The sequence below is a fragment of the Sminthopsis crassicaudata genome, chromosome 3, assembly GCF_048593235.1.
Source record: "Sminthopsis crassicaudata isolate SCR6 chromosome 3, ASM4859323v1, whole genome shotgun sequence".
In the NCBI taxonomy this organism is placed as follows: domain Eukaryota; kingdom Metazoa; phylum Chordata; class Mammalia; order Dasyuromorphia; family Dasyuridae; genus Sminthopsis; species Sminthopsis crassicaudata.
In genome coordinates, this window is record NC_133619.1 from 346,110,328 (window position 1) to 346,121,980 (window position 11,653).

Below are 11,653 nucleotides of genomic sequence, written 5' to 3' on the forward strand. Positions count from 1 at the left end.
TAGTTAACTTTCTTTAGTTTCTATATAGTAATGAGTATTTTTTCTTTGTTTTAGAAGAGAGAGTAAAATGGTCAATGTTTAAGATTCATGGGAACTAATTCATTTGTCAAATTAAATAAAATTATGTCATAGAATAATAACAGTATTAATGAGACACAGTTTGTTTGCTTTTTAAATACTTTCTCTTCTAGTCTTCATCTTTTACCAACAGGAAATAGACTGGTTTAAAGGCATAAACTGACACTGGCAGATTACCAGTTATACACATAAAAGCCCTCTTGATGTGGTTTATGGTGTGGGGGTCAGGCACCAATTGGAAGATTAAAATAATGTAGGTGATGTAGATACCAGATGACGGCAGGCACCAAAAGTTGGGGCTCAGTCACATGATGAATCCACAATGCCATTCTCTTTGGCAAAAGGTAGATTTATTTAGGCGAAGGCATTATAAACAAAATGAAGGCATACAATAGACACCAGGAATGATAAATATGAAAGTTTGGAAAGCATATGAAAGACAAGTTCCTGGGTAGAACTCACAATTACCTAGTAGAAGGGGACCACCCCATGAGGTTGGGGAATGCCCTTAGCTGGCAGGCCTGAAAGGGACTGAGCACCTTAAAGGAGTTAGCTGTAAGGAGAAGTGGGGTTGGGAAGCATAGTGGAGTTAGGGGAGAAAACACGTGGAATGGGGGGAGGGGGAGAGGGAGGGGAATGATATCAGGAGGCAGGATGCTGTGGTGGACTGACCCAAAGGGAGGCAGCAGCCATGGGATGGCCCATAAGTAGATTTTATAGGGAAAATTTAACCTCAGGAACATTACTGGGATTTCTGACAGGGCCCGGCAAAGTGAGGCTGCTGGAGACTTATGCAGAGGTTGGATCTCAGGGGGTTGCCATAACTTAGATTTCAGACTGAGGACTTCCTCTGAGGATGGGGCCATGGAGCTGAACTCTATTGGTGCTTCAGGGATCAATCAATTCCTTAGTCTCTCTCTATCTACAACCCCATTAACAAATTAGCACAGTCCCTTTATTAACTATCATTTTACTTTTCTAACTTTAACAATCTGATGGATTGGATAAGGAGGAATCTCAGAGTTACAATCCTCTCTAAATATTAATGATTGTGTTTTGTTTTTTTGTTTTTCACATGGCTCTTGATAGCTTAGATACCTTTCTTTGAGAACTGCATTAACAACATTATGGACATAGAAATGTGCTATTTGCCTACCTTATTAGTATCTGCTGATTAGGAAAATTATTTTATGAGAAAAAGCTACTACAAATTTAATAATTTTAAAATGAAATTTTGCTTTATTCATCTCAATCTCTTCTGCATACATTTAGAAAGGCAATAAATCATAGTGGATGCAATGCTGGCCTCAAAGTCAGGAAGATTTTAATTTAAATTCCACCACTGACACTTCCTAGCTGAAAAACTATGGGTAACTCAATCTAGTGCAAAATATAACAATTCTTAGCGTACTTATGGCTTTATGGATCTCATCTAATCACTGAGTTCTCTCTACACATTGATGTTCCTGACCTAGAGTGGGATGCAATGTTTTAGAAAGACTAAATCTAAGGATTTTTTTTTAAGTTTCACTAGTAACACCAACATTGTGCAATGATCAACTATGATAAACTTAGTTCTTCTCAGCAATACATACAAGTCAAGACAATTCCAAAAGACTTATACTAGAAAATACTATCCACATCCAAAGAAAGAACAGATGGAGTCTGAATGCAAATTGAAGCACAGTACTTTCACTTTATTTTTTTATGTAGTTCTTTTCTCCTCCCCCCCTTTATTGTTTCTTCTTTCACACCATGACTAATATGGAAATATGTTTTACAGAAATGCCCATATATAGCCTATATCAAATTGTTTACTATCTTGGGGGGAAGAGAAAGGAGAAAATTTGGAACTCAAACTTTTTTAAAAATTGAAAGATAAAAATTGTCTTTTCAGGTAATTGGGAAAATACTATTTAAAAGAAAAAAGGTTTATTTGTGTCTCGTTTTTAAAATATATTAATTTTTTGATTACTTTCCTCCTTTCCCCAGTGAGTCCTCCCTAGTAACAATCACACACACATATACACAAACTCACACACAACATGCTGACCATGATGTTCTAGAAAAAAAGACAATTTTTTTAAAATCATGAGACTGATATAGTTCTACAGCATTCTAAATACAAGAGTTAAATGGCATGTTCCTTAGTTTAATCATTTGGTAGTATCAAACATTACTTTCTGCAGGTTACATGAAGGAAAAACTTAAATTCTTTAAATGAATGGAGGGTAACTTAAAGAAGATTGATTTCAGCAGTCTAATGGCTTTACAACTACACTGGTATTTTCCTTCGTTAAATAGAATCCCAACTGGAAGTAAAGATATTGGTAAGAGAAGACGGCTGGGCACACTTTCAAAATAGGAAAGGCAAATAAACTACATCCTTCCTGAATGGAAAGGGGGAGACATATCTGACTTAAAAGGGTGTCGATGCCTGTTGTAATTTTAATGTCTAAAGAAAGATCTTTGTTGAAAAGATCACACTTCCAAAAGTCTGCATGGTCTGAGAAAACATTTCTTATAAATTCACATTCACAATAGAAAGCCTGTACATATCTAAATGATAAGAAACTAAAACCTGAAAGGTACATAAATAACAATTTCATGCAATTAAAAAACACATCAGTCAAATGCTTTAAGTAAAAAGTGAAAATGTGAATGCTGTTTTCATTTCTCTCTACTTTTAAAGAGTTATCCATTCCCCAATAATTCTTTCCATTTAACTAGTAGCATGCTCTGACAAAGAATTCAAATTTTTTTTTTCATTTCATCCCAACTCTTTTTTTTTTTTTTAAAGTTTCTATAACTTGTAAAATTGGGTCAGAAACATTTTCCTTTTCCTGATTTTGGACTCAAAATTCAAATCAATTGGTTTCTTGCTTAATCCTTTACTAGTGCTCTTATCCAATAGCACATTTCTGTATATTTTTCTCTTTTAATTTCTTACAACTGCAATAAACATTATCCAAATTTATCCATTTTAGGAACAATATATCTGGACCTGAAAGGGACCTTAGAGGTCATTTAATTCATACTTCTCTTTTTTATGGATGAGAATACAAATCTAAAAGATTAATCATAAATGACAGTAAGATCACTCAAATAGCCTCTAACTCCAAATTTAGTGTTCCATCCGCTGCATCACGAATGTTCCCATTTTTCCTTATTTAAAAAATGTTCTAGTATATGTACATACATATTCATACACATATATGCATATGTAAATGCCCAAGGAAGGATAAATGACTTAATTAGGTGAATTCATTTTTTCAAGCTATTGTTTGCTTCCTCTTGTTTGCTTCACACTTTTGTTTAATAACAAATTGTTCTTGTCTGTTCTCTATTTCTCATTAAGCAAACGGCCTAGGTCTACACAGACAAAGTGATGGAAGTGATTGGATCAACATAAAGGAAATAAAGGAAAATAAATCAAACAACCAACAAGTGCTTGCTGATCATCTGCCCAGAGCTCCTGGGCCCAGTTTGAGGAAGCTCCCTGCTCGATGTTTACCAGCCTCGTGAAACAACACTGCAGATGGCAAACACTTCCAAGCTTCATGATCTCATTAGTACAGATATTCTCTCCGCCAGGCAAGCAGTTCACAGCTCAAAAGATTTTTTTTTAATTGCTGGAGTAAAATTTCATCACCTGGCAGCCAACCTTCTGGGAAGGAGCCTCTCCGAGGGAAAGGCAGGGAAGCCTCCGGCGAGAATCCGTATAAAAGGCTGCCTCTGTGGGGGAGGTTTGCCCGAGTTTATCCTAATCTGTAATAGCGAGGAACTTCTCCGTTAGGGGAGGATTTTAGTGTCGGAGCGGACAAACTTTTCGGGAGCTGACGCACCTGTATAACACATTGCCTAGACTTAAAGTGACAAAAAGTGTTCGTGTGTGCATTTTGGTAGTCATTGGTTATTTAGCGGCACATGACTAACTTTAGCGGAGGAATCATTAAATAACTAAACGTAGAGATGTGGTTCAACCTGCGAATTCAGCTTCAAGGAAGTAGAGAAAGCTTAAATAGAAACGGGAGATAATTGGGAAAGGAGGAGGTTAAACACTCCAGAACAGAGGCAGGACCAAGTACAGTGAGTAACACACAATTAGTGGAGACTAAGGTCATTTTACTGAGACTAACGATGTGGGTTTAGGTCTTTTTGTCTTTTCAGCCGTGTCTGATTCTCCTGAACCTATTTGTAGTTTTTTTTTTTTTTTTTTTTCTCTCCTCCAACCCATTTTACAGATGAGGAACCTGAGGCATACCAGATAAATGACTAGTTCACGGTCACGAAGCCGGTCAGGCTCTGCCTCCGTGTCATCTGCTGGTTAGATTGGACAGCAGAAAGAGCTTGGATTCATTTAGAGTTTGAGCACAGACCTGGGAACTCCCCTTCCGATGGGGGTTGGGCTCAGGCGAGTGACCGAGGCTCCCGGCTCCAAGTTTTCCTGACTCTCAGCTCCAGTGCCTGGCACAGCTTCTCCCCCTAGCACGGAGAGGCGGCTGGGAATCGGTAAGAGCTCTCCCTCTGACCTGGAGGAGCCACAGGCCCCAGACTGCGGCCTCCCAGTAGGGGGTCTGCGAAGTCTGCAAACAGCGGCAAGCAGAAGCGCCTCACGCTGCAGACCTGCCACCAGCAGCACACCAGAAATGAGACGTCGGGGGGGTCTAGCGCGGAAAACTCACACGCGGTTTAAATGAGAAGCCCGGAATTAGGAACGTTTTAACTGGACGTATGCGCGTGGAGACAAATTATGTCAGTGTCATAACAGCCGTAAGGAAGAGTGCTTTCCGGACAGAGCAAGAGGGAAATGGAAACTTGTTGCCAAGGGAAGGGCATGGGGGAACAACTCTTACCTGGTCTTAACCTTCATGGTTTATGGGGCCACAGCTCCGCCAGCTAATGCTGCCAACAAGTTAGACGGAGCGGGCCTGTCAATCAGGCAGGGGCTAGTGCAGGGCAGAGCAGGCGCGAAACGCGCGAAGAACTACCTCGCGCTCCCTGCCAGCCCCTCCCCCCTCCCGGGAAAGGAGGAGGCAGAACTAGAAAGCAAAGCCCCGCCCTCTCAGAGACCCCGCCTTCATCGCTTCTCAGACATTGGTCAGACTATCTCACAGAAGGCGGGCTTTATCGAGGTTCTCCAATCGCCGAGTTACCAAGGAAGAGGCGGAAACACCTTGTGGGCCCTGGCAGACTGGGAACTGTGGGTTCTGGCACCTTGCGTTAGTCTTCCTTGCGGCTGACTTTCACCTTTACTGCCCAGCCTTGCGCGAGTTCCGAAAAGCCCTGTGCTGGCTTTTTTCCTTTCTATGTCCCCTCTCAGGCTCCGTCCAGCATCCTTAGCGTTCTCCCCACCTCGCTCTTCTCCATACCCATTTCCTTTAGGATTCCAAATAACTTTGTCTCCATTCGGGCCCCGTCCCGCAATTTGCTCTTGGGTCCGCCTACCAGCCGCACGCGCGCTCCTTGCTTCTCTCCCCCCTCCTTTCTTCCCCCCCCCCCCCCCCCCCCGCGCCTCCTCGCCAGCTGGGACCGAACCCCGCTAGACCTTGAGAGGAGGCTTTCCCTATTCTTGAGGCTGGAGGCCGCGGGGACTGGGCCGTAGGTGCCGCTGCCTCGAGTGCTGCCCTTCCTGGCTTCTAGTTGCTCGGCCCCTGCGCGGGGGCTCCATGACCCCCTGTGCAGGTAGTCCGAGGCCTCGTTCTTCTTCAACTCCGCTGTCCATCAGTCCGTCAGCGAGCATTTTATTTAGACTCCTTTGAGCTGCCTCCCCAGAGGCTTGGAAAAGCCAAAGACATCCCCTGCCCTCAAGGAGCACGCAGTCTCTGGGGGGAGACCACGTGCAAACAACTCTGAACAGACCGGAACCAAGCAGGATAAAGTAGGGATGCCAGGTAGAATGAAGGAGAGAGAGCAAAAAGTTAGGCCGCTTGATTTTAGCTGGGCCTTGAAGAAGTCCAGGCGGTGCCGCTGTCCCTGGAGGAAAGGCAAACAGCGAGTAGTTATTAAGCACTTGCCATGAACCAGGCCCCCTACCTAGAGATAGGCAAACAGCCAAAACAGACGCATTCCTCTCACTACTCCCCCTCCCCCCTTCCCCCCCCTGCATCCTGTCAGGGAGACACCCTAAGGAAAGCGGGCTAAAGGGGAGACCCAGGAAGAAAGTACTCATGCTCGGCGTGGTAGTGAGTCTGAAACACAACGCAGTGGGAAACGAAGCACCCCCAACATGAAGGTTCTGGAAAGAGCCCCCACTGAAAGATGACTTGGGGGAGGAGTGCTCCTGGGGGAGGCCGCAGGAACGTCTGAGGAACACAGTCCTGTTTATGGGCCCAGATGAATACATGACTGTAATAGAATATGCATGTGTATGAGGACTAGTCAAACAAGAACTCGTTCATTATTAAAGACCTATTATGTGCCAATGTTTTGCTTGCTAAGTGGCAGAGATAGAAATTGTCAAATCTTGAAATAAATTCACCAGTTCATTACATTTTGGTCTCATTTCCTAGATTTCAGATTCATTTCTCTAATTTAAGGTTTTGGTTTTTTGTTTTTTTTTTTTTTTTTTTTAATACATGACACTGGGTAAACTAAACCCATATTTCACAGGACAGCTGCCCTTTGGCTTCTAGCATGGAAAACCACCTAAATCTATTTTGCCCTTTGTGCCATGAATCTCAACAAAAGAGCGCAAGAAGCATTGAAAGACATTCAGCTCAAGCTATAATTTACCCAGCTTGGGGACTTGGGATATGGTTTTTAATTTTTTTTAAATTTCAATAGTATTTTATTTTTCCAGTTACATGTAAATTTTAGGGTTTTTTTTCCTTTTTGTAACATTTTTGAGTTCCATATGCCCAAAGGGCTATAAAACTGTACCTTTGCTCCAACAGTCTCACTTCAGTATCTATATCCCAAAGAAATAAAAAAAGGGAAAAAGGCCCATATAAAGTCCAAAAATCTTTATTGTCTCCTTCACCGTCTAGTTTCCTTGCCTGGGGCCCCGGTTAGCTTTCTTGGGGTCCTCCAGAATGTGCCTTGGTCTCAGTGGAGAAATGAAGGAGGACAGGACTGCCATCACAGTGGTGTGAGATGGAGCGAATCTGTCTGGTTGAGTTTGTCCCAGCTCATATGCTCTATTCTAGTTACATTATCATAGGTGTGAATCTTGTAGAATCATATTAAGTACTAAGTACATGTACTGAACTAGAGAACTATTAATCACCATGCTAAACTAGATAACCATTGTCTTTATCAATTCCACTGACTTAACACCTTGTAAGAAGCCTTGTTTTAAGTACAGAGTTCTGGCCCATAACAAACTTTGATTACATTAAATTTAAAAGTTCTTACACAAACAAAACCAATAGAAACAAGATTAAAAAGGAAGTACAAAGCTAGGAAAAATCTTTGCAGCCAATTTTTTTGATAAAGACCTCATTTCTAAAATATATAAGGAATTGTGTCAAATTTATAAGAATATAAATCATTCCCCAATTGATAAATGGTCAAAGGATGTGAACAGATAATTTTCATCTGATGAAATTAAAGCCATTTCTAATTATATGAAAAAATGTTCTAAATCACTATTGATTAGAGATATGCAAATTAAAACAGCTCTGAGGTACCACCTCACACCTCTCAGATTGGAGGAAAAGATAATGATAAATGTTGGAGAGAATGTGAGAAAACTGGGACACTAATACAGTAACATTTATCTCCTAGGATTATTGTGAAGAGAAATTCTGCTCCAGAATTTATGATATAGTTAGGGAGTAGACTAAAATTTAACTCTATATTTAATGAGAAGAAAAAGTTAACTGCAATATTTAAATATTAAACAAAAAGAATGGGGAGAATGTTTAAAATAAATAAGAGAACAAACTTTTTAAGCACTTTCAAATATTTTGAAAACAAACACCTTAAATAATAAATACTGCTAATCAACAAATATTCTTATATAAAGTATTTTCTATTAATAATATCATTCTTTTATTATAATTTCAGTTTCTATGAGTATCTTAAATGAAAAAAAAATTAAGAATGCTTTAGAATCCAGAGTTTTCAGTAATCCTTACTTGCTTTTTTCTAGCTTCAAATTAATGTGCCTAGGAAGAAAATTTCTTCTGTTAAATCTATGATGAAATCTAATTCCCATTTTCAGATGAATATATTATACATTTTAAAAATAAAATCCATGTGTTAAATATTTAAGCAAAGGATGCTTTAGAAGACTATTCTAGTTAAAAATAAATTTTCCTCTAACAAAGCCTCCTCGAGTCATGTTAATAATTCAGAATAGTGTTCTTTTACTCACATTCACACTTGAAAGCTTGAGATAGCAACTGGTTACCTGAAAATAGAAGTCTTGATCAAATATTTAAGATTCCACTTATTTTCTACATTTTTTTTTATTCTGATGTTCTACTTTTCTTCTTCAGCAGTACTAAGCATATGCTAAATGTAATAAAAGTGCTTCATAGATTATTAAATGCAGCAATACAATGATCTTTTGCTAGAACATAAGGACAAGCTAGGGCTACTAGCATTGTAACAAAATAATTTTTCCTTGAAGATATAGTCTTTCTCCAAAAAAAGAATCAATCTTGTATTACAAAATCAACAAGGAACAGATATATTTGACTCTACCATAGAAGAGACACTAATTTTTTTTAAAAAGAAAAAAAATAAATGACAGTTAATTGTGCCTTATTGTGACTAGTGGCAACTCCCTCCCTCAAAATAAATTTGTACTTAAAATTTTCATAAGTGGTGACTAAACACCACCTATTTGCCAAGAGACTTTTCTTTGATTAGAAGGGACTAATTATATTTCAGCACTCATATAGTCTTTTTTAAACCTAGTTTTTATTGATGTCTTGTTTTTTAAATCACCATAGACTTTGGCAATATCCTTCCTCTTTACTTGCCCTCAGAGCCATCTCCTCTAACGAACAGAATTTTTTAATACACAGAAAAAAAATGAAAATGAAGATTTAAATTAGCATAATTAATCATTGTATCAAAAAACATGTGTCTGAAAATATGTGCAGTGGGCAATACTTATGAACCTCCCCCACCCCAAAGGAGAGGGTTTGGAGATATTTTTTTCAAATCTATTATTTGGAACCATGCCTGTTCTTTATAAAGCGAGGTATTCACTTTTGTTTTGTGTGCGTGTGTGAGCAAGTGTTCCTTTACTTTTACATTGTTGCAGTCATTGTTTATAGCCTTTTAAAATTTTATTTACTTTACTCTGCATCAGTTCACGTAGATCTTTCCATGTTTCTCTCTATTCATCACTTTCATCATCTTTGATAATACAGTAATATATGATATGTATGATAGTACAGTACATTTGTGTACCTTGATTTTTTTAGCCATTTCCTGATCAATGAGCATTTACTTTGTTCCCCATTTTTTGCCTATGTGAGGTTTTCTTCTTATCAATGACTTCTTTTGGTTTATATAGTGGCTTATATATAAAATAAATAAATGCATAATAGAATAATAGCCATACTAACAGAATCCTGGGGCCAAATTTATGGACATTTTAGTCGCTTTAATCACATAATGACATATCGCTTTCCAAAATAGTTGTACCAATTCATAGCTTCACCATGTATCAGTGTGCCTATGTCCTCATGATTCCTCTAAAATTAACTGCCATTTACAATTAGAAGGTGAAACCTCAGAGTTATTTTGATATGCATTATTTCTTATTATTAGTCATTTGAAGCATTCTTTCATATTGATTGTCCATACTTTATAATTCTTCTTTTAAGAACTGTTGTTTTATTTCCAATGACCACATTTCTGTTGAGGATTGACTTTTGTTCTCAAACATATAGTTTATCTTCACCATGTGTACTTTTAACTTTAACTACTTTAAGCATTTACTGATTTTATTAGTAACCTTTTTCACTTTCACACTACATATTTAAGACTATGACAATGGAGAAAAAAATGAAAGGCACAATCTGCACATATTTGTGGAACAGCTGGTTTTTATCTTCATTGGCCTTGTTCACCCCACAGTTGTTGGAGTTTTTTTCTTCATTTTTTTAAAAAAATTTTTCTCCTGTTGCAACTAAAACAATTTTTAAACATTTGTTTTTAAAATTTTGAGTTCCAGATTCTCTTCCTTCCTTTCTCCTCACTCTCCCTCCACCCAGTGAGAAGACACATGTGATGTTGTATAAAACATTTCCATAAAAGTTATGTTATGAAAGAAAACATAGAATCCTCCTCATGCCACCCCCGCAAAACCCCAAACTCAAGAAAAATAACATAAAACAAAACCATGTTTCAATCTGTACTCAGATACAATCAGTTCTTTTTCTGGGTATGGATAACATTTTTCATCATATGCTCTTCAGAATAGTCTTGGATCATTATATTGTTAAGAATAGCAAAGTAATTCACAGCTGATGATCTATGATATTGTTATTACTTTATACATGGTACATTTCATTTTGCATGAGCTCATGGAAGTCCTTTCAGGTTTTTCTGAGAGCAATGCTGCTCATCATTTCTTATATAACAATAATATTACATAAGTATCACCACAATTTGTTCATCCATTCCCCAACTGATCAGCAGCTCCTCAATTTCCAATTCTTTGCTGACAGAAAAGAACTGCTATAAATATTTTTGTATAATTTGTCCTTTCCTTTTTTTAAAAATCTCTTTTAAAATCTCTTTAACATCTATAGGCATAGTTCAAAATTGCTCTACAAAATAGTTGAATCAGTTCACAATTCCACCAATAGTACATTAATGTCTCATTTTCCCTGACAGCCCGTCCAACATTTGTCATTTTCCCTTTCTGGCTAATCTAATAAGTATGAGGGAATACCTCAAAATTGTTTTAATTTGTATTTCTCCCACCAATAGACTATTTTATATGACTATAAACAGCTATGATTACTTCATCTTAAAACTATTCATATCTTTTGATCATTTATCAGTTAGGGAATGGCTCTTACTTTTTATATATTTGAATCCTTTTCCTATATGTTTAAGAAATGAGGCCTTTATCAGAGAAACTTGCTTCAAAATTCTTGACATAATTACTATTGACAACTGTATTCCCCACCATTTACTCTATTTTCTCTCTCCTTTCACTTTTTCCCTCCTCAAAATTGTTTTGCTTCTGACTCTTCCCTATCCCAATATGTTCTCTCTTCTATCACTCCCCCTTCCTTTATCTCTTTCCCCTCCTACATTCCTGCAGAATAAGATTGATTTTTACACCCAAGTGTTTGTTACTTCCCTCTTTAAGCTAATTCTGATTAGAGTAAGATTCACTTACTCCCCCTCTTTTTCTCCATTATAAAGGCTTTTTCTTGTCTCTTTCATATGAAATAATTTGCCCCATTCTACCTTTCCCTTTTCCTTTTTCCTAGTATATTTCTCTCTTACCTCTTCATTTTAATCATTTTTAGATATAACCCTTAATAATCAACTAACACCTATGTCCTTTGTCTATATATATTTCTTCTAACTGTCCCAATAATGAGAAAGTTCTTATAAATTATAAGTATCATCTTCCCAGGTAGGAATGCAAATA

The 11,653-nt window shown here is 37.9% G+C and overlaps 1 protein-coding gene across 2 annotated transcripts in view; it reads right to left on the reverse strand.

Moving 5' to 3' along the window:
• The window catches only part of NMNAT3 (nicotinamide nucleotide adenylyltransferase 3), a 151,269-nt gene extending 146,167 nt beyond the window's left edge, over nt 1-5,102 (reverse strand). For both annotated transcript variants that reach the window (XM_074301663.1, XM_074301664.1), the window contains exon 1: nt 4,935-5,102. The gene's annotated coding sequence lies outside the window, so the exon portion shown is untranslated. The remainder of the gene's footprint in view (nt 1-4,934) is intronic.
• Nucleotides 5,103-11,653: the final 6,551 nt, after the last annotated feature.